The sequence below is a fragment of the Bufo gargarizans genome, chromosome 6 (assembly GCF_014858855.1).
Source record: "Bufo gargarizans isolate SCDJY-AF-19 chromosome 6, ASM1485885v1, whole genome shotgun sequence".
Lineage (NCBI taxonomy): Eukaryota > Metazoa > Chordata > Amphibia > Anura > Bufonidae > Bufo > Bufo gargarizans.
The window spans coordinates 206,443,089-206,467,353 of NC_058085.1; the positions used below are offsets into that span (position 1 = coordinate 206,443,089).

The 24,265-nt window shown below is 44.2% G+C and overlaps 1 protein-coding gene across 2 annotated transcripts in view; it reads right to left on the minus strand.

Moving 5' to 3' along the window:
* Positions 1–24,265, minus strand: part of ADK (adenosine kinase) — a 373,135-nt gene that overhangs the window by 199,058 nt on the left and 149,812 nt on the right. The window lies entirely within an intron of this gene.

Genomic DNA, 24,265 nt, shown 5'->3' on the forward strand with positions numbered 1-24,265 from the left:
ACTATACCACACAAATACAAGCGCTCTAGGTCTGGGTGAGTAGCTTAACTGCAAGAGGGACGCCTCTACAGTAAGCACAATCAAATTTTTTAATTTTATAAGAGAGACTATTTATATTGAACTATTAATTCGAAAGCCACCCATTAAACTGCATAGCCTTAGTGTCCTACTGTGAAAACCAGACACTTCATGGCAACAATGATATGTATGAAAAATGACTGATCGAAATTTAGGCGATTATAATACGAACATTCTGCAACTAACTCAGTACTGGATTGTGTTGGATTACCCATAAGAATATAGAGACAAGGACACTTAGTGAATTTTCGGAATTATATTCGAATACCATCCGAAAATCATATACGAAATAATCTAAGCGACACCTTCTGTTATTCAAATTCATTTTATACGATTTTTAATTCGATCAATTAATCGATTTTTACAAAATTGTCTCTACCACATTTATTGTCTATTGATATATGCTTAATAACATAATAGGCTGTGTGTAAAATATATTGATATTTTTTAAAAAATTATTTTTCAAATAAATGTGTTATATTTGTGTGAAATCCAGATGGTGAGTGCCTGCTGATTATTTTACGTTTTTATTTCGGCTAAGAGATTGGGTGAATCACTTGCAGCAGAGCACCATTACCGCAGTGACAAGCAGAGTGAGCCACTATAATTTACAATTCAGATTGACATCTCTCCCTGCAAGGATGTCTTGTCGTATGCTAGTGGGTATGAAATGAGACGGTGCAATAACGGGAGTAGGACTGGACCCACCAGGAACATTAAACGGAGGAATAGTGGCTATTGCCGGTGTCTGTCCCATCAAGCCAGAAGCAGCAGTACTGGCTTCGACTATGTACAGTCTAGCCTGAATGTCAGACATAGAAGCTGCCTTCATGTGAATGACAAAGTGTAGCTAAGTTAGTGACGTCTGGCTGTTATTCATGGAAACCACTTCCTGGCTTGGTGAAGCCGAATCTGTAGAGGAGACGGTAAAGCTCTGCCTTTCTAGCTGAAGCCGAGAACGGGATTCCTCTTTTAGACAATTCTGCCGTCAACTTTGGGATAGTCCATGACCTCAATGAAGGTATACTGTCTCGAACTGATTGTAGATCAGCACTGTCGTGAGAGGACGACGAGCCCGCGGCGAGAAACGAGACATCTCCCTAATAAAAGAGATGGCCAATTCAGGGGACCAGCTACCGCCCCAAACGACAACACCGTGCCACCCTGAATAATCATACTAACACCTTATTATAAATGAAGTAGAGATAACAGCCACCTACAACCGTGCACAAGACTTGAACCTACAGTCGTGCAACACTATTCCCCCTGATCCTGTAGTCGTGACAGGACTAGTAAAGGAGTCTGTAGTCGTGACAGGACTAGTAAAGGAGTCTGTAGTCGTGACAGGACTGGACATCGGGTCTGTAGTCATGAAAGACATTGCACCGTTGCCTGTAGTTGTGACAGACCTTGCATACAAAAAATTAAAATTAAATTATAATATTAATATAATATATATATTTTATTTTTTTTCATCAGAGACAAGCCTCCAAGCTGCGCCCTGAATAGCACGCAATAGTGTGTCCCAGAACGACACACACACTGGCCCCCGAAATGTTCTAAAACGTGCCTGTAAACTTGACAGGACAGTGTTTTTTTTTTTTTTACCAAAATGTTATTTTTTTTATAGACATATACCTTAATTGAAATGCCATGACAGTAGGCCAGACTGCAGGTACCAACTACTCCCATACGTGAACTGTAGAACTACTAGAAGTTCCAACAGGAAGTGCAGTGCCTGTGGACAAGGTGGAAAAATGGCACACCGTGATGAAAAAAAAAACAGCCTAACCCCCTGCCCAGCAGCATGCGTAAATAGTATGGCAAACAAGGCTTCTACCATACCTCCCTTTGATTACAGGTAGACAAGATAGCGATAGGACTGCAGCGCATCCCTAGTGTAGCTGACTGTACTATAGAAATGAAGAAGAAAAAACGCTTTACTATGCGAAAGTAACAGACAAGTAACCTCCCCTATCATAACTAAGCCAGAAAACACACCATTAAATACTACATCAATTATTAATTAGCATAGATTTATTTATTAATATTTTTTTCCTTATCAATGGACTTGGACCTGGAGCTGGAAAAGGTAGATAGACACTGGCGAGGGGGCAATTACATCAAACAGATGTCTAGGATAGAGTCAAGGCATATTTCAGAGTTCGGATCGATGCTGCCAGTGGGACTAAACGCCGAACTGGAGCTTTACGGGTTCTTGTAGGCTGGGTGCCCCCGATTAGACTCACGCCGCAGTCTGGCCGTCTATCAGCACTGCGTCATGGACTCAAGCGGGGGCCCCCAGCCACATAACACGATTAAGATCAATATAAATCCCCACATCACTCAAACCAACATTGTCCACTAGAGACATTTCCCCTGGTCAAGGGGGTCTGATCCTAACCTCTAATAAAGTAAATATTTTTGAAAAGTCAAGATCTATTACCTTAATATCTAAAATTATACCCGATTGTACTGTTTCACTCTTATTGTAATTTTGTATCATATTTTATCCACTGTTGATGTATTGTTTATTGTATATTTAAGTAATTTCAAATGACCATATAGAATCTCTAAAGAGTTAGGTGATAACCAATGGATCTATATTATATAGTGGGCACTATAAACTACTTTGTATTATTTCATGTTTAAGATTTATTATCTAAAACACCAATAACTTGCATATGCAACTTGCAATACCAATTCCGTTCATACAAGACGTCTAGAAGGAGGAAAGGAACATATATCATAAAAAAACGAATATACACAAAAAACACGCATGGATAACGCATACAAAAAAACGCATATAAATCTTTACCCATAAAGTGAATTCAGCGATCCACAATTTGGAGCTAATCAAGGATAAAAAAAAAGGCGGAGAAGAACAGGTAATGTGGTACCACTGATGAAGGGAAGGAGAATTCCCAAATTGTCTGGGCTGGATCGCATACCTGTAAAAGAAGCACCTCTGCACCTATAAGCATGGCCATGCTGAAATATTGAGACAGAGGAATATTTGAATGATCAGAATTCAGACAAAAAAAACTGAGAAAGACACCTGCCTTCCACTGTGCCGGAAGCCAACTACGTGGGTCAGGCAATCGCTCCAAGTCCCGCGAGATTTCGGGTAAGTGAGCTGGAGGAGTACGGAGTGAGATGCCGGCAGTGTCCCGCGCCGCTCATCCCTCGGCCAATGATTGAAAAGACGCACATGCATGATGCAAACTAAACGGAAGGTAAGAAGAGCCAATCTGCGGAATTATATATATGACATATGTCATATCATTGGCATTGGATTAGAACCATTGTAATATCTATCTTACTGTGCACAAGATTATGGGAAAAAAAGACTGCTATCTAAGACGTCATATACAGCAGGAGTTTTACCTTGTTTACCCATATTGGAGTCCAATGACTATCTAGCACTTGATCATTGTGCAGGAGACTGAAGCTATATTCCTCTGTGTATGTTTATCCATATACCCTATATTGGAGGTTAGTAACTGCAGAGCACCATCACTGTGCAGTTACAAACATACCCCAGCGTTCTTTGTGATAATAAGGAACCATTTCCACCTATGAACTTAATTTGTGAGAACTTTGGACTTTAACCACCTCAGCCCCCCTAGCTTAAACACCCTTAATGACCAGACCACTTTTTACAATTCTGCACCACACTATTTTCACCGTTTATTGCTCGGTCATGCAACTTACGACCTAAATGAATTTTACCTCCTTTTCTTCTCACTAATAGAGATTTCATTTGGTGGTATTTCATTGCTGCTGACATTTTTAAATCGAAATGTAACGATATTTTTGCCAAAAAATGACATTTTTCACTTTCAGTTCTAATTTTTATTTATTTTTTAAAACATCTACATATAAATTTATCGCTAAATTTATTGTTCTACATGTCTGATAAGAAAAAAATGTTTGGGAAAAAAAAATGGTTTGGGTAAAAGTTATAGCGTTTACAAACTATGGTACAAAAATGTGAATTTCCGTGTTTTGAAGCAGCTATGACTTTCTGAGCACCTGTCATGTTTTTTGAGGTTCTACAATGCCCAGACAGTAGAAAAAGCCCATAAATAACCCCATTTCAGAAAGTAGACACCCTAAGGTATTCGCTGATTGGCATAGTGAGATCATAGAACTTTTTATTTTTTGTCACAAGTTAGCGGAAAAAGTAGATTTTTTTTCTCCTGACCAAGTCTCATATTCCACTTACATGTGACAAAAAATTTAAACTTCCATGAACTCACTATACCCATCACGAAATACCTTGGGGTGTCTTCTTTCCAAAATGGAGTCACTTGTGGGGTAGTTATACTGCCCTGGCATTTTAGGGGCCCTAATGTGTGAGAAGTAGTTTGAAATCACAATGTGTAAAAAATGCCCTGTGACATCCGAAAGGTGCTCTTTGCCCACCTAGGCTGCAAAAAAGTGCCACACGTGGTATCGCCATACTCAGGAGAAGTTGGGCAATGTGTTTTGGGGTGTCATTTTACATATAACCACGCTGGGTGAGATAAATATCTTAGTCAAATGCCAAATTTGTATAAAAAAAAAAAAAAAAGTGAGAAGTTGTCTTTTGCCGAGATATTTCTCTCACCCAGCATGGGTATATGTAAAATGACATCACAAAACACATTGCCCAACTTCTCCCGAGTACGGCAATACCACGCGTGACACTTTTTTGCAGCCTAGGCTGGCAAAGGGGCCCACATTCCAAAGAGCACCTTTAGGATTTCACAGGGCATTTTTCTACACATTTTGATTTCAGACTACTTCTTACACATTAGGGCCCCTATAATGCCAGGGCAGTATAACTACCCCACAAGTGACCCCATTTTGGAAAGAAGACACCCCAAGGTATTTCGTGATGGGCATAGTGAGTTCATGGAAGTTTTTAATTTGTCACAAATTAGTGGAATATGACACTTTGTAAGAAAAAAATAAAATAAAAATTTTCCGCTAACTTGTGACAAAAAAATAAAAAATTCTAGGAACTCGCCATGCCCCCTGTCTGCCAGGACATAGGAGCTTCGCCCAACATCCATACCCACTTAGCTCGTATGCCCTGGCAAATCAATCGGTGGATGAATAAATCATTGCCGGGATTTTTTTATTTTTTTACAAAGTGTTTGCCAAAGCATATGAACACCGCCGCCCCCTCAGCTCATATGCCTCGGCAAACGTATCTTTTACTGCAGAGGAGAAATCTCGTCTTGCAGCACCGCATACACCGACTTTTGTGTAATCTGACAGCAGAGCAATGCTTCTGTCAGAATGCACATCAGTGCTGCAGCTAGTTGATTGGTTGGTCCGACTGGAAGGTAAAAAAAACTAAAACCAAAAAAGAAAAAGGCAACGCAATAAATTTATTAACTTTATAATAACATTTGAACGAAACATATAAACTTTATTTAACTTTTTGAACAGAACGTAAACTTTTTTGCTTACTGGGGATTTATTTTTTACCTTTATAGGACAAACCTCTCCTACCCCATGGGACAATGTGCCAAGCGCAAATCGCCCAGAGATGTGGCGAAGTACATTATGCACTTTGTCCCAGATGAAAGGAGAGGTTTGCAGCAGCTCTGTGTGAATGGGCCCTAATAGCCCTGTGTACCTGTCCTGTGAGATGCAATCCCTATGCTAAGTGTACCTGTGTGTAGTACTTCCGGAAACACTCCCCTAAGCATAGGGCAGGGTGGTCAGGGCAGAAATAGCGGGTGTCACACCTTATTCCACTCATGCTACAGACACGCCATTTTTTTCGGGGTGGCGGTTGTTTTGAGGTACCGGCAACAACACTGGGGAAAGGTCGCTCGTGTAGACGGCTCACTACACTGGTAGTGTGGGGCCACGGAACCTCCTGGATACAGGAGGTTCTCGATGATCTCTTCCTGAAATTTGAGGAAGGATTGTGTTCTCCCAGCCTTACTGTAAAGAACAAAACTATTATATACAGCCAATTGAATCAAATATACAGACACCTTCTTATACCAGCGTCTGGTTCCGCGGGAAAGTAAATAGGAAGCCAACATCTGGTCATTGAAGGCCACCCCTCATGAGCGAATTATAGTCGTGGACACAGAGGGGCTTTTCAATGACACTGGTTGCTCGTTCAATTTGGATATTCGTGTCTGCGTGAGTGAAGGAGAGCATGTAAACGTCACGCTTGTCTCCATTTCACCGCGAGCAGTTCTTGGTTACACAAGGCAGCCCTCTCCCCCCTTGTAAGATGGGTGGTAACGAGCAGTTGGGGGAAGCCCCGGCGACTAGGTGGCGCGGTGCCACAGCAGCCAATCTGTTCTAGGAACAAATGCCTGAAGAGGGGCACACTTGTGTAGAAATTGCCCACATAAAGATGGTACCCCTTGCCAAATAAGGGTGACACCAAGTCCCAGACTGTCTTCCCACTGCTCCCCAGGTAGTCAGGGCAACCGACCGGCTCCAGGGTCTGATCTGTACCCTCATAGATCCGAAATTTGTGGGTATAGCCTGTGGCCCTTTCACAGAGCTTATACAATTTGACCCCATACCGGGCACGCTTGCTTGGGATGTATTGCTTGAAGCCAACGCGCCCGGTAAAATGTATCAGGGACTCGTCTACACAGATGTTTTGCTCGGGGGTATATACAAATCTGCAAATTTGTTGTTGAAGTGGTTTATGAGGGGCCGAACTTTGTGGAGCCGGTCAAAAGCTGGGTGGCCTCTGGGATGGGAGGTGGTGTTGTCGCTAAAGTGCAGGAAACGCAGGATGGTCTCAAATCGTATCCTGGACATGGCAGCAGAGAACATGGGCATGTGATGAACTGGGTTCGTGGACCAATATGACCGCAATTCATGCTTTTTTGTTAGGCCCATGTTGAGGAGAAGGCCCAGAAAAGTTTTAATTTTGGAAACTTGGATGGGTTTCCACAGGAAAGACTGGGCATAAAAGCTTCCCGGGTTGGTGGCTATAAATTGAGTGGCATATCGATTTGTTTCTGCCACAACTAAGTCCAACAGCTCAAAAAACCCCAGTGCCGAACCGATCTGTCTCAACCCGAACTCCAGACTGGGCGGTGAAAGGGGGAACTACTGGTGCGGCTGAAGTTGGGGGCTGCCAATCAGGGTTTGCTAACAACTCAGGGACTCTAAGGGGCTTTACGGGCCTGTCTGTGCGGTGGCTGCGACAGGGGAACTACTGCACGTGCCACCGTACCAGCTTCAACTGCCCTTCTGGTGCTTGCCACTTCACCATGTTGTACGGCAGTGCTGGTACTAGGTCCAGGATGGGATGCGCTGCAAATTTTTTTTTTGTCACTGCGGCGGGGCGGGCGTGGGTGAACGCACGTATGCGCGACCGATCAGGCCTGATTGGGCAAACACTGCGTTTTGGGTGGAGGGAGAGCTAAGGTGACACTAATACTATTATAGATCTGACTGGTCAGTTCTGATCACTTACAGATACTATAAAAGTACAAATGCTGATTAGCGATACGCTAATCAGCGAATCACTGACTGCGGTGGGCGCTAAACAATCGCCAACTACCTAACCAAGGGGCCTAAACTATCCTAAAACTATCAGTCAATACCAGTAGAAAAAAAAAAATATGTGACCGTTTACACTGATCACTTTTTTCCCTTTCACTAGGTGATTGACAGGGGCAATCAAGGGGTGATCAAGGGGTTAATTGGGGTGATTGGGGGTGATCTGGGGGCTAAGTGTTGTGTCTTGTGTACTCACTGATCTGTGCTCCTCTGCTGAAACCAACCGACGCAAAGGACCAGCAGAGGAACACAGCAGCCATTTAACGCATTTATAAATATAATGTGTTAACTGGCTTCTGATTTGTTTTTTTGAAACTCATCAGCCTTCCAGCCACGATCATTGGCTGGCAGGCTGATGACGAAATTGTGATTTAACTTTTGCCGGCCCACGATGCACATGCGCGGGCCGGCTCTGACCGAAATCTTGGGTCTCGCGAGATGAAGCGCCGGCGCGTCCAGGAGGAATTACAGGGCCACCACAAAGACGCATCCCTGCGTGCAGCGGTCCTGAGGTGGTTAAGTACTGCATTTTATTTATCTTTTATTTCCATTGTATTTGTATTTTATTGCATTGCATCTTATATATTACACACGTGTTTATCTATATTGTGATTTAATTTAATTCACAATTTTATCTGATTTTATTTAAGTCCAAGTGTAGTGTGCTCACCCATAATCTTGGCTTTTTTTTTTTTTTAACAAAGATGTTTATTTGCATTGTGTCATGAGCTTGAAAAGTGTATATTACAGTATCATCCAGTACATAATAACTGCACAATAGGTGACACATCTCCGTCCAAATCCATCAGCATAACACAATACATTTTATATTTTTCCCCTTCCCCCCATGTAATCGAACAAATGATCCCAACACACCGAGCACAACTGGCAAGGATTAAACACACCTCTCTGAGCACTGCCTTATTTGCCACTAACACTAGACCCTTTTCCTAACTCCCCTTTGTCTCCTCTCAAGACCCTAACGATCACAGACCTTCAACCTACCCAGCTTTCCTTTGATATCCTCCTGCAAATACCAGGCTGTCAAGGATGAACGGTCTCATGATCCTTAATGATTCCGCCTCCTCCATGAAGTTTAACATGAATTCTTTCCAGGTCTTGTACAACTTCCTTCCAAATGTTTCTTTCTTACCTATTGCTTCTAACCACTCCAGATGGAGCATATGCCTCAAACGCCTTAAAAACTCAGACTTTGATGGTACCTTTGGCTCCAACCATACAGATAACAAGCATCTCTTAGCCTCAAGAACTATCCTATGACCCATTGCTGTAAGGCCCCTATTCTGCTCACTTCCACCCTCAGTCGACTCCACCTGCTTTCCCGCATGTAGCATTGCCACCCGGATGTCAAGTTCCTCATTAAAATTACTACCATCCCGTAAGACCAGTCCCACCATCTTCCAATATTCCTCCAATTTAGTGCAGCTCCACAGCCCATGTATAAGGTCAGTTTTAGGGGTGGAACACCTAGGACAGGCCACCAACCTATCCGGTTTCGCACTAGTGGCCGGCATGTCAAATCCATACAGGGCATGATGTATAATTTTAAAGTGGGTCTCCCTCATTGTCTCATTTACCACTGCCTTGTGTAGGGCTGCAATACCGTTCCTCACTATTGGGTAAACCTCCTCCAGGCCTAATTTGTTCCCCCACCTCCCGAACAATCCCTAAGAGAAAGAATCCTCCCAATGGCATCTCAGACTACCGTATAGGAGCGATATGGATTGCCTGTTGCCAGAGATAATGAGTGTATCTAATTTGTTCCGAACCCATTCACCAGCCATGTTAGTAGCCAGACTCTTACAATAGTGCCTGACCTGCAGATATGGGAACAAATCAGATCCCGTCAGCCCCCACCTATCCGTTAGTTCTCGTAGAGTCGCCCATCTGTTCTCCTGAGTATGGAACAAGTCCCCTACTGTCTTCAAGCCCTTGATTTTCCACTCCCGCAGCGACCGCTCCGACTGCCCTGGAGGAAAAGCTGGATTATTGCACAAAGGAAGGTGTTTCGAGATCTGACATGGCAGTCCATATACCTTTCTGAGGTTCTTCCATGTTACAATGGAATCACGTAATATTAGCGAACACCTAGCTAAGCGTGGGAGTTGAGATACTTTGGTATGCACTAAAGCCTTTAAATCCCAGGGCGCCGCTAGCTGCTTTTCCAACCTCAGATTAGAGTAGTGGGAAGTCTCATTTAACCAATCTATCAGGTGCCTACTCAGACAAGCTAAATTGTAGCCCCTAACGTCAGGAACACTTAGCCCTCCGATCTCCCTTCGCAATTTCAGCTTCCTCAATGATACCCTTGGCTTTTTACCATTCCAAATGAATTTTATAAAACATCCCTCCAAGCTCCTCACATCTGCATGTCTCAGAAGCACTGGTATGGTTTGGAGTGGATACATCAATTTAGACACTGCTAGCATTTTAATTAAATGACACCTCCCCATTAACGACAGCGGTAACTTCTGCCATCTGACTAGGTCGTCCTTAATTTTGTTGAGCAGGTGGATAATTTAGCTGATAAATGGAGTGCGATGTCCGTCCAATTCTTATACCTAGGTATTTGATTTGGGATTTTATTAAGGAACCCACTGTGCCCTTGTTCCCGTCCGCCCCAAGCCTATTGTTCTGGCCTAGTGGTAAAAGTTCACATTTTGACATATTAACTTTGTATCCGGAATACCTCCCGAACCTCTCCAATGCCTCAAAGATGTTTTCAATTTGTTCCTGTGGGTTTGACATAAATAAATTATATCATCGGCAAATAATGCCGCTTTCACTTGCGCCTTGCCCACCTTAATCCCCTCAAATAAGTTAGACCTGCATAATTCCCTAGCCAGTGGTTCTAATGCCAAATTAAATAATAATGGGGACAGAGGGCAACCCTGTCTAGTCCCCTTTTGTAAGTCGAATGGTTTGGACAGGTGGCCTTGCGTATATACCCTCGCCTGCGGTCTATGATACATCTGCGACAAGACTCCCCTAAAAGCCCCTGTAATCTCCATTTTATCTAGGACCGCCTCCAGCCATGCCCACCGAACATTGTCAAACGCTTTCTCAGCATCTAATGTGAGCATGGCTGGTGACTCCCCCTTCTCTGGATCATGCTGCACCCTGTCCATAACAGTAAGTACCGTCCTAATATTTGTCACCGCCGCTCGACCCTGGATGAAACCCACCTGTTCCTGTCCTATTAATGATGGCATAATTTTAGCCAAACGATCCGCAATAATTTTGGACAGAATCTTTGCGTCCACATTTATCAGGGAAATGGGTCAATAAGAGCCCGGCAGTAATGGGTCCTTCTCGGGCTTGGGCATCAATTTAATATAGGAGAGGCTAGTTCCATCCAGGGTCGGTTCACCCCTAAACATGCCATTATAAACGTCCACCAACAGCGGTGAAAACTGAGTACACAAAGCCTTGTAGTACTCTCCCGTATAACCGTCCGGTCCAGGAGCCTTAGAGTTCCCTAACCCTTTGATCACGCCCTGCAACTCTGTCACCGTGACCTCCGCATTTAAAATAAGTCGTTGTTCCTCGGTCATCTTAGGTAGTCTAATTTTGTCAAGAAGGGTGTCACTCAAGTCAGCATTCTCCGCATCCTTATACAGCTTTTCATAATAATCTCCCAAAATGGAGTTAATCTTTGCAGGATCATGGACCGTTGTCCCTACGGAGTCTTTCAAGCTATTTATGTATTGCGGTTGTCTCAGTCCCTTTGCCAGATTGGCTAGAAGCCTCCCCGACTTGTTACCATACTTGAACATCTTAGCCTCAAACTCAGAGCTACGTAGTAGTTCTTTCTCCTTAATACACTGCTCAAAACCTTGGCGTTCCTCTGACCACCTTTTCCCATTTGACTCCGTGGGGTCCTGTTTAAACTCGGCATAAGTTGCCCTAACTTTCTGGCTTGCCTGTTCCAGCCGTGCTTGAGCCTTTTTTTTAAGACCTGTCAGGTATCCCATGATTCTGCCTCTTAACACCGCTTTAGAAGCGTTCCAAAAGAGGTTTGGGGTGTCAATGTGGTTCTCATTATCTGTTCTGTATTCCTCCCACCAAATAGACAATTTTTCCACGAACTCTTCCCTCGTGCACAGTTGTGAGGGAAATCTCCATATGAAATCGGGGCCTCTAGGAAAATCGTCCCTCACCACTAGGGTCACCGGCGCATGGTCAGAGATCACCAAGTCTCCGATATCAGACAGTTCCACTCTAGGCACTAAATTGGGGGTCACTAATAAATAGTCTATACGAGACCAAGCATTCTGGGGGTGAGAGTAGAAGGTAAAACTGCTATCATCCGGATGGGTTTGACGCCAGACATCTACCAGTCCACCACCCACCAATAACTGCTGCAATGCCTTGTCTTGCGAGGCCTCCCCCCCCTACCTTTCCGTCAATTCTCCTCCTATCTACCACACCACTCAGAACCGCATTAAAATCGCCTCCAACTATCTTATTTACGCACGAATCCTCTAGCAGTCTCAATTCTAGGTCTCTTAGAAAGATCGGATTTCCCGTGTTAGGACAGTAAACATTGTACATGCTATATTGTGTATTCTGCACTTGTATTACAGTATGCACCCATCTCCCCTGAGAGTCGTTGGTCTGTGCTATAACCTGGCAGTTCAATTGCTTATTGATAAGCGTCATTACCCCAGCTTTCCGGTTGAGTGACGGGGACCCAATAACTCTGCCTACCCATAGCTTCTTCATTCTATCGAAATCTTGCGCCTCAAGATGGGTCTCTTGTAGGAAAACCACATCCGGTTTAAGTTTTTTAAGGTGTCTGAGAACCATCCACCGTTTATGAGGCGATTTCAAACCTTTGACGTTCCAAGTTATCACTTTCATATCCGCCACCAATGCTTTTTTCCCCCCTTTATTTTTATTCTGTTTTTTTTTTTTGGGGGGGGGGGGGGGGGGTTTGTCCTGGGGTTCGCTTCAAATGTGACATGGCACCCAAAAATATTCCAGCAACATCCGCCATTCAAAAGTAAAAAGGAGCTCCTTCTCTTCTGTACATGCACACCACAGGGTTCAGAAGTTTACAACCACATAGGAGGTGTTGCTGTAAACTGTAGAATCAGTGAAATGTATATTGAGGTTTGTTTTGCAGTTAATGCTTAGGCTACTTTCACACTGGCGTTTCGCCCTTAATGCATTCGGAATAGAAAAGGATCTGCTCAGAATGCATCAGTTTGCCTCTGTTGTCTCCATTACTCTTTGGTGTCCCTCTGACGAAACTGAGCCAAACTGTTTTCACTAACGTTTGGAAAATCAATTCTGAATAATTGGAGGGGTGTAGTTTCTAAAACAGGGGTCATTTATGGGTGGTTTCTACTATGTAAGCCGCGCAAGGTGACTTCATAATTCAAGCAGTCCTTTAAATGGCATCTGTCAGCCGATTTGTACCTATGAAACTGGCTGACCTGTTACATGTGTGCTTGGCAGCCGAAGGCATCCGTGTTGGCCCTATGTTCATATGTGCCTACGTTGCTGAGAAAAACGAAAAACTAATATAACGAATATATGCAAATGAGTCTAAAAGCAACAGGGGCGTGTCGTTATGGCAATGGTGGGGGATCTGAGGGTGACCGTAATATGCAAAATAACTGTGGAATCCCAGTTATGGGTCTTCAACACAGAAAGCCAGATATCCTTCAAAGGAAGGAAACCCGAGCAAAGGGGTGTTCTCCATTACAGAGATCACCAGATCCACCATATTAAGTTGCCCCCATGTGAAGATCCCGCTCTTTTACAAGCTTTAAGGATGTGATGGGGAAGACCTAAGCCAGCTATCCATCCACAGACAGCTGTTTCGGGGTGTTGCCCCTCATCAGTGTGGAGTAGGATTCTGGCTAACCAGAAGCAATGGCTTGGAGACTACTCAAACAAAACAATAGCTGATCTTAAGGAGACCAGCTAAAGAAAACACAGTGGAGCCTCATTTAGAGAGTCTCAACACAGAAATACAAAGCTCCCTGGGAAACAGTAATATGCAAAGTGACTGGAGTCCCAGTTATGGGTCTTCAACACAGAGAAAGCCAGATATCCTTCAAAGGAAGGAAAACCAAGCAAAGGTGTGTCTCCACTACAGAGATCACCAGATCCACCATATTAAGTGGCCTCTATGTCAAGATCCCACTCTTTTACAAGCTTTAAGGATGTGACTGAGAAGACCTAAGCCAGTTATCCATCCAGAGACAGCTGTTTCGGGGTGTTGCCCCTCATCAGTGTGGCAGGAACAGGATCTTCACATAGGGGCCACTTAATATGGTTGATCTGGTGATCTCCTTAACGGAGACACGCCTTTGCTCGGGTTTCCTTCCTTTGAAGGCTATTTGGCTTTCTCTGTGTTGAAGACCCATAACTAGGGCTCCACAGTTATTTTGCATATTACTGTTTCCCAGGGAGATTTGCACTTTGGATTGCTGTGTTGAGACTCAAATGAGGCTCCACAGTGTTTTCTCTGAGGGTGAGTAATGATTCATTTTTAACCCATTCTCATTCCTTCAAAGAGGCCCAACTGAGAAAAGTTGAACACATGCTTTAGCTTAATTTAAATTCTTTATGCCATTTTTATGTGCTATGGGTACCACTAAAGAGACAATGAATACAATAGCTCATCTTACTCGTCTTGCTTGTATTACTCATTGTTTAATCTGGTTTCCTTTAATTATGATTTCCATCTTCCAAGTTTGTACAAAAGACTGTTTTATAGTTTACACAGCTGCCTCAATCTCCTAGAATTCAGGAATCAAATGAATCATAAATAAAGTTGCTCACCACACATATCAACACAGATTGTATTAAAGAAATGAGGGAGGTGGGTCATGAGGGAAAAATGTACCTCACTTATTCAGCAGTTAAATCTGAAAGTGTTCATATGACACTTAGAAAATAAATAAGGAGGACGACGTGGATCAAATGGAAGCTTGGCTTAGAACTATAGCAGAGCCTACTCTAACTGTTCGGAGTAATGTAGCTGGAGATGAGCAATATTAGCCACTTCATTATCAGTGTTTATTCCCCTTATTTACCAGACCAATTTTTCAATCTCCATGTATTTCATATGATTTTTCACAGGGCATCTTACACCTTTCTTTTGTGAAATTAGATGACAAATATAAAATATATAATATATATTAGGGTGAATAGGACTTTACACTGTCCCTGCTGCCCTGTGCATAGTACACACAGCAGCAGGGAGAACACCATGGCAGCCAGGGCTCCAGTAGCATCCTGGCTGCCATGGTAACCGATCGGAGCCCCAGGATTACACTGGTGGGACTCCGATCAAAAGCTGCCACTGCCACCAATGAAATTACTTAGGTGAAGGGGGAAATGGGGGGGGGGGGGGGGGGGGGCGATGACCCCGTGGCCACTGCCATCAATGACTTTAATGATAATTAACCTTTAATACAGGAGGCAGGTACAGCTGGCACCCCCTCCTGTATTTTTATTAAAATGATCATTGGTGGCACAGTAGCCATGCACTTGCTATGCTGGCTGCTTGACACTGGGGAGGAGGAGGCTGCCGTTCGCCAAGCACAGTAGGTGAGACTGTGCAGCGATAAACCCTCCCCTGTTCCCCTCTTGCTTTAATATTAGCCAGACATTCATTGGTGGCAGTGGTGTGGGCAGCTTCAGAGCCCACTCATTTTATTGGGCTCTGCGGTGGCCACATCATAGGAGGAAGGGATTCCCTCCCTCCTCCACCGACTCCGCCAGTCAACAAGCGCCATGTTTTCTCACAAGCGAGCAGCGCTGGACGCATTGTCAGCAAGGTTAGATGCCAATAACTTAGAAAATCGTGAATATCAGCCGATATCGGTAAATCCGATAATCTGTAAATCCTTATCTAGAAAAATATTAAATAGATAAATATATAAATAGATATATATATATCCATCCATGAAAATCTGACCTGCTAAAAAAGCTAAATTATGTAATCTGTAGTGAAGTTAATTTTCTCACCAATGACTATTTGTGAGTTAGGCTACTTTCACACTCGCGTTTGGTGCGGATCCGTCTTGTATCTGCACAGATCCGCATGAATAATGCAAACGTTTGTATCTGTTAATAACGGATCCGTTTGCATTATTCATAAAAAATAAATAAAATCCATCTTACATTGAAAGTCAATGGGGGAACGGATCAGTTTTCAATTGCACCATATTGTGTTAGTGAAAACTTATCCGTACTGCCCCAATGCATTCTGAATGGATAAGGATCCGCTCAGAATGCATCAGTCTGGCAGCGTTTGGCCTCCGTTCCGCTCAGCAGGCGGACACCCGAACGCAGCTTGCAGCGTTTTGGTGTCCGCCTTGCCGCGCGGAGGAGTGCGGATCCGTTCATAGTTACAATGGAAGTCAATGGGGACGGATCCGTCTGTCCTGGCTCCGCTTTGACACGGATCCGTTAGAAAACGGTCATGTTTCTGCGCATGCCCAGTAACTTCCTGTCCCTCCCCCTCATCGTCGGCCATTTTGGATCATCGACTTGGTGAGACTGGTAAGTATATGAAGTTTTGTCTGTTTGTCTATCTTTCTTTTTTTACTATCTATCTATTTCTAGGGTGGGGGGGCTGCTGGCACTTGGGAAGGGGTGCGTGTGTCTGGAACAGTGGGAGCCGCTGGCACTGGTGGTGTGGGCTGCCTTTATGGGGGGGCTTCTGGCACGGGGAAGGGGGGGGGGGGGGCGTGTGTGGCTGGAACTGTGGTTGCTGCTGGCACTGCGGGGGTGTTTGTGGCTGGAACTGTGCGGTTTGCTGGTATTGCAGGGGTGTTTGTGGCTAGAACTTGGTTTGCTGCTGGCATTGCAGGGGAGTTTGTGGCTGGAACTGTGTGGTGCTTCTGGCACTGCGGGGGTGTTTGTGGCTAGAACTTTGTTTGCTGCTGGCACTGCGGGGGTGTTTGTGGCTGGAACTGTGGGGCTGCTGGCATTAGTGGTGCTGAGGGCACTGTGGAAAGATTGTTTGGAACTGGGGGCCTGATGTCATTGTAGGGGGCTGCTGTCTCTGGGGGTGTTTATGGCACTTGGGGGGATTATGGCTCCTGTCAGATTAATTTTTTTAATCATTTTATTATTAGGGTCGTTCCAAAAAAAAATATAATTGAAAGAGACATCTGCGGTGGGGAAGCCCAGATCTATATTTTAAAAATTAAGTATTAAAAAAATAAAAATAAATTGTTGATATATGAGGAAATAGTGCTCTACAAGTTCCTTTAACGTTATCTGCATTTTGTCTGGTATTCTGTTGCGTACAGATGTCATCAAAGAAGACATCCGCCATAGACTGGAGTAACCCACCCAGAAGGCGCTGCCGTATCCAGTGGCCGGTAAGTATAAAATCAACACTTGGAGTTTTTACTGTTTGATTCGTTGCATTAATCAGTGTGTGCTCTTATTATAGATTTCTTCATCATCGTCTGCGGAGGGCTCTCCCGAAGTGGGGGGCGCTGCCGGGGCCAGCTCACCTGCTGCATCACCAGCATCCAGGGGAGGTGGACCAAGCCCGGACCGGGGCTGTCAAGTAAGTAAGTATGTATGTATGTATGTATGTAAGTAAGTATGTATGTATATATATATGTATATATATATATATATATATATATATATATATATATATATATATATATATATATATATATATATATACACACACACACACACACATATATATATATAGATATCGTAATTTTTTTATTTATTTAAGTACAGTCTTCTAAAAAAAAAAAAAAATTTGTATTAATCTGCACCTAGAGCCGCCAGCGAGGATCCCCCAGTCGCCTCCAGAGTCCGCGGGAATGAGCGTGGCGGTCGTAGACGCGCAATTATTGAATTTAGTAGTTTTAATTAGCATTTTGTATTAGGATTTACATTAAATTTTGTATTTCCTTTTTTTCAGGGTTCCCTAGGCTCCACCAAGGAAGATGAGGAGTTTGGGGTTCCGAGCATAGATAACCTGCTCCTCATCCAACTGGTGGAGGCGCGTCCAGCATTATGGGACCACTCCGACCGCCACCACGCCGATCATCACCGTACCCAGCGGCTCTGGAGGGACATCTCTGCTGAAGTTTTTGAGACCTGGGGGGATCTAGATGCGGCGGCTCAGGAGAAATATGGTAAGTAAAACAATATTTTAATACATTAAAATATTGTTGTTTTCCTTTCATCATGCTGATTTTAGTTTTTATTGTTTTTTTCGATAGTCAAATTGGTTATAACGCGTTGGCGATCTATCCGGGACCGCTTCAGGAGGGATTACAACAAGGAGGTTCAGGCCCCGAGTGGCTCCGGAGGAACCTCAGGGGCCACCTACATCCATACGGCGGCCCTGGGGTTCCTACGAAAGGCAATGGCACCAAAAAGGTAAATATTTATAACAACTGTTTAAAAAATAAATTGTAAAGGGGCTGTCTGAGACAGTGGAGCGTTTGGCTCCCCTGTTTTGGCCAGCCCCCTATGGTATACGGTAGACATAGCATAGAACATGGATGTTTTATTTAAAGAACAATTCCTAACTTTCCTTTTTTTTCACTTGGGAGCCTGACCAACCTCCTGAGGCGGAACCGGAACAGATCGCCAGCGCCAGCCCTCCTGTCCCTCATGCATCGGCTCAGGATAATCTGGGTCCCCTACCGGGTCCCTCCAGAGGCTCTTAGGTTTCCGTCAAAATTTGAGAGCCCTGGTGAGTGGGCAGAGATCCGGTAGGCCAAGTCGAGCAGATTATGCGAACCTTGTAGAGGTAGTCTCCGACGCTCTAGAAGGTTTTGCCCAACATCAGATGGAGTTTGGTACTGACTTGATTCGCCGCTGGGAGGGGGCGGAGTCGGCGTATCAACGCAGCCCAAACTACCATTATGGGCTAAACATGATCGGTTTGATGGACTCAATGACGCCCGAGCAGTTGCATGAGTTTAAGATCATGGGAAATCATGCACCGCCCCCAACCCCACCCCACCCCACACCAGTGACCGTGCCCTTTCATATGAGCCCTTGTGGGAGTCACAGTCCGTCAGCATCATCAGGAATTCATTAATAAATTGTGATTTTAACGTTTAATGATTTCCCGATGACGCTAATATAACTAGTGTGATTACCACAAGGGACACGCAAGGGACATACAGTTTTTAAAGGGGTATTCACATAGACAATGAGGGGGATTTCACTTGAATATGCCCCCATTGTCTGATAGGTGTTGGTAACATTGGTAGGACCCGCACCTATATTGAGAACGTTGCTGTAGGACACATTTCCCATGGTATGTCCACCGCCAAGCGCTAATCCCCGCCTCAACCATAGAAATGAATGGAGGGCGGCAGCGCAGTGCGACCTCATCTACTTTCTTGGCTTCGTTCTCAATAAATGTGAGGGTACCAGCCGTGGGACCCGCGCCTATAAGACAATGTAGGTCTATCTTAAAGTGGTATGCCCCCATTGTATGAGATGAGAAAACCCCTTTAAGGCCTCTTGCATACGACCGTGAGCGGGCCATATGTCCCGTAGTGGCATTGATCGTGCTCAAGAGAGTACACAGCATCATAGTGTACAATCATCCTGTGCAAGTTGAGCTGCCCGCGGGGATATAGTCTTGCACTAATAGATCATATGAGTGCAGGACAATAGCCCAGTTTGCGGCACAACATGGTCAGCATCATGATGCTCTGTACTCCTGTACGCACGATCATTGACGATCAGACATATATGGCCCTCTAACGAACACTATACATCTTTAAGTGCATGTAGTCGTGTACAAGAGTCCGAAAGGTGTGGTCCATTATCAAAGTCGGGCCAGCTTTGGAACTTCAACAAGATGGCCCTGGAGAAATATAGGAGCATTACAACCCTATAGTTCGCAATACATGAAGATGGAACCTAGAGATGCTTTTCCTTCCAAAACAGATGACAAAACGGAAACCAACGTGACAAACGGATCCGTAATACAGACTGATCCGTCTGAATGGCTTCCGTTTGGCTCCGTTTAGTCAGTTTATTGACGGATCCGTTTGAAATGCCCTTCAAACGGATCCGTGAAACGCTAGTGTGAAAGTAGCCTTACTTCGTGAAAATGCCTTTCCCCTCGTGACTGCCGGGGGTGCGCGCCTCAGCACAAGCGCACTACCATGGCAGCGCGGATTGTGAAATCTCCTTTTGCGCCAGCACCCGCAGCCATCGGGGGGGGGGGGGGGGGGCAGCATATTGGGGGCATAACCCTAGTGAGGGTAAGGAGATTTCACAATCCGCGCGTACGCAGTGTAAGCGTAAGGAGAAAAGACCATCAGATATCCTTACCCCTGAGGGCGCGCACACGGTGTGTGTGTGTGTGTATATATATATATATATATATATATATATATATATATATATATATATATATATATATATATATATATATATATATATATATTTTTTTTTTTTTTACCTCCCTCTTTTCTCTGGGGAAGCAGGTGGTATTAAGGGAAAACATACCCAAAAAATTGTTATTGCTCCAAAAGTATTTTTAAAATAATAAAAAAAAAAATGAAAAAAAAAAATAATGAACTGAGAACCAAAACAACGTACGATCGGATAATCTCTGCACCATTTCGGTTTGTCTGGAAAAAAACTAAAAATCCATTCAACGTTTTATTTCATACTTTTAGAACAAATTGCAACTCTACATCAAGTCTTTTTGGCACAATGCCCTCTCGTAAACGGACAGAAAGGAAATCCATATAAATTTATACTGCTTTTCCCATGACTGCAGAAAGCTCCAACCATGGCTCACTGTATCCAGGATGGCAAGGTTCCCAAGTACAAATGCTTTCTGGGAGAACTGATATGTGAGTGATGAAGTGGGTGTGTGGAATAAGAGGTGGGCGGGGGTTTCGATTGACAAACTTAGAGAAGCAGAAGTGAAATTCCAGCAGGAATAACGCAAGACAAACATGAAACAAATTGATCAGAATTTCAGACTAAGAAAACTTATGGTCACCCCTACCAGACATGGTAGAGCTGGGACTGTGCCGATTTATGAACAGTGATAGAGTTACATAGATACTGGCACTAAAACTGAACCAAAAAAAGGCACTGGAAAGAGAGGAGGGGGATTTCCTTTAACATTATAATGTATTAATACATCTGTAGATGACGTCTGAAAAACATATGCTTTCACAACAGCGAACAAATAGCACCCTTTAAAAACAGCCAACTAGGGCTGCAGTAAACGAATATTTTTGTAATCGAGTATTCTATCGATTATATTTCTCGATTCATCGAGTAATCTAATAAGAAAAAGCTACTTAAAATAACGTACGTAATTAGGTATGTATAAAGTTATTGGTTTGAAGGGGTTAATAACTTTATACATGCCTAATGCCAAGGTGCTTCCATTAACCCCTCCAAACCAATAACTTTATACATGCCCATTGGGTTTGGAGGGGTTAATGGAAGCACCTTGGCATTAGGCATGTATAAAGTTATTGGTCTGAAGAGGTTAATGAAAGCACCTTGGAGGTGCCTTCATTAACCCCTCTCTAAACCAATAACTTTATACATGCCAAGGTGGTGCTTGCAGCCTCCATTAACCACTCTCTCTCCATCTGCTTGCCCCCAGCCTCTGATCTGCCTCCCCCCTCCCCCCAGCCTCTGATCTGCCTCCCCCCTCCCCCCAGCCTCTGATCTGCCTCCCCCCAGGCTCTGATCTGCCTACCCCCTCCCCCCAGCCTCTGATCTGCCTCCCCCCTCCCCCCAGCCTCTGATCTGCCTCCCCCCTCCCCCCAGCCTCTGATCTGCCTCCCCCCTCCCCCCAGCCTCTGATCTGCCTCCCCCCTCCCCCCAGCCTCTGCTGGGGCTCCGATCGGAACTGACACTGCCACCAATGATGGGGGGGAGGAGGGGGACCCTGTGGGATATGGCCGGCACATTCATTGGTGGCGCAGTGGCCACAGTCCCTCCCCTCCCCTACTCCTCCTACTCAGTCCCTCCCCTCCTCCTCCTACTTGGTCTTCAGCGGCAGCCGCGCACAGTGGGGAGGGAGAGACTCCCTCCTCCTCCCTCAGCTGTGCCGGCTGCTCAGTCCTGCCTCTCTGGCCTCGAGGCCGAAGCGGTGAGTGAGACGCTTAATTTCACTCCCGCTCCATGATCACGTGATCTGAACGATTCCTCGATGCAGGGAAACTGCATCGATGAATTTTTTGACTCGATTTAATCGAGTTATTCGAATAATCGTTTCAGCCCTACAGCCAACACTGAAAGTGTATTAACACATTGTTAGTTCTCTATAAGCACCATTAAATCTTGGGTGCTGTGCATCTAAAAAGGGTGTATATTCTAGGGCTGCAGCTCTCGATTATTTTTGTAAATCAATTAATCCAACGATTAATCGAGTACTCTTATAGGAAAATGAAAATAAAAAAAGAACGATTTCCTTTATAAAATGTCAGACACACCTTGCCATCAGACCCCCGTGCCATCAGCTGTCACTCGATTCCAAATACTTCACAAAAGGAGTTCCCAACTCAAACATGCGGTCACCTTGCTTACCAATAAACAAATTATTGCTTCATGCCACTGTGGTCGTGTTTTGTTTTAAGAGGTATCAGAATGGCGCAGGCACACTATTTATAATCCTTTGAAGGGTTGGCTACCGTCAGATCAAGGATCTGATGACAACTGTAGCAACGACCCATTGCATATACCCACCTTCACTAGCATTTTGCCTATGGCTGCACAAAACCAAAAGGTGAACATAATCAGATTTTTCCCACAAAATCCACATATCACTCTATGAGCGCTTGTGTTTTTGCCACCGTTTGCTACATACACACTACTTACAAAAAGTTAGGGATATTTGGCTTGTGGCTGACATTTAAGGGTTATCCTAAAATGCACTCTAACCTTTACAGGTGAACTTAATATGACCTTCCATAAACTTTTGAATGCACATGTCCGCGGTTCAATGTTTCGGCAGTTTTTGCACAACTTGCTGTTCTCCAACAAGGAGCTTCATGGATCCATAACCTGTTGTGAATTTTGCCATTAATTGCCCAAGAATGTCCTGGTTCAATTAGAATTGGTATTTAAACAGTCCTCTCCTCATCATGCTGTTCACATTTTGACATCATGAGACCAAGCCGACACCTAACAACTGATCAACAGTACCTCACGATTGCGAAGCTTCAAGCAGGATGTTCTCAGTTGGAAGTGGCCACTGAGCTTAGAGTGTCATCAGCAGGTTGCAAGAGAGATAGCGATTGGAAGAGTCAGAAGTGGACATCCTTTGGCTACATCCCACACTGATGACTGCTTTATTGTGAATAATGCCCTGAGGAACTGGCTGATGAATATCACACAACTCCAGGCACATTTAAGGGAGGTGAGAGGCATCAAGTGTCACATCAGACCAATCTAAACCATGTACATCAGCGTGGTTTTCATGCTAGACAATATTCAAGGGTACCCGACCATAGGAGCCACTGTGTTGCATGGGCGACGAAGCATCTACGCTGGATTAAAGTCGATTTACGCTGAGCAGAAATGATGGCCGCCAATGATATTGGAGACATCAAGAAGAGCGCTATGCATCAGCCACTGTCTGCCTTTGGTGGTGTTACAGGGAGGGCAGGCGTTTCTATTCAATACAGAACTGCCCTACACTTTGTGAATGGTACAGTGACAAGCCCATACTACCCGATTAACATTAATCCAGTCATTGTGCCATGAACAACACAGGCCTAATTTCATCTTCATTGACGACAATGCGCCAGCTAATCGAGGTCGCATCAATAGGGAATGGCTCCTGGAGACTGGGGTACCTTAAATGGAGTAGCCTGCACTTTCTCCAGACCTGAATCCCATTGAAAATCCATAGGATCATCTGTGACGCCGTGTAGCGGCTCAAAACTCTGTACCCCAGAACCTCAGAATGGCCTGAGGGCCGTACCTTCAAGAAGGGTGGGAAACCATGCCCCAGCAGACAATAAGTCGATTGTGCTCAGCATGAAACAGCATTTACATACTAGGGATGATGCCAGCAGGATAGTTAGATGAGTAAAGACTTTGTGGGTCATTTATCAAACTGGTAAATTGAACCGGCTTAGTTGCCATAGCAACCAATCAGATTCCACCTTTCATTTTCCAAAAGAGCTGTGACATGCTACGGCAACTACGCCAGTTCTACTTTACACTAGATTGATAAATCTTTAACTCTGCCTCCAGGAGCTACAGTCTCAGACATTACGTGATGTCAATGTAATGCTCGTCTTTAAGGGACACATTTCTCACTATAATGGGGGAGGGGCATGTAACAATGTATACGGTATAAACAAAAGAAGAATACAGAAAATGTGAATAAATCATTTGTATACCTATTTTTGAGGTGGTCAGTGATACCGAATGTGCCAAATAAAAAAATATATATAATGGCAAATAAGGTCACAGATTTACATCACAAACATACTGACCTGTAGTAGAAAACACAATGCGCATGTAACAAAATTGCTAGTAGTAGTAGCAGCAGCAGCAGCAGCATCGTAAGGGAGATGAATGAATTCTTATGGCTAGATCTAAAACACTTAGCATCTACAGTTGATACCATGCAGGTTTATGGACCAAATGAGATATAAAT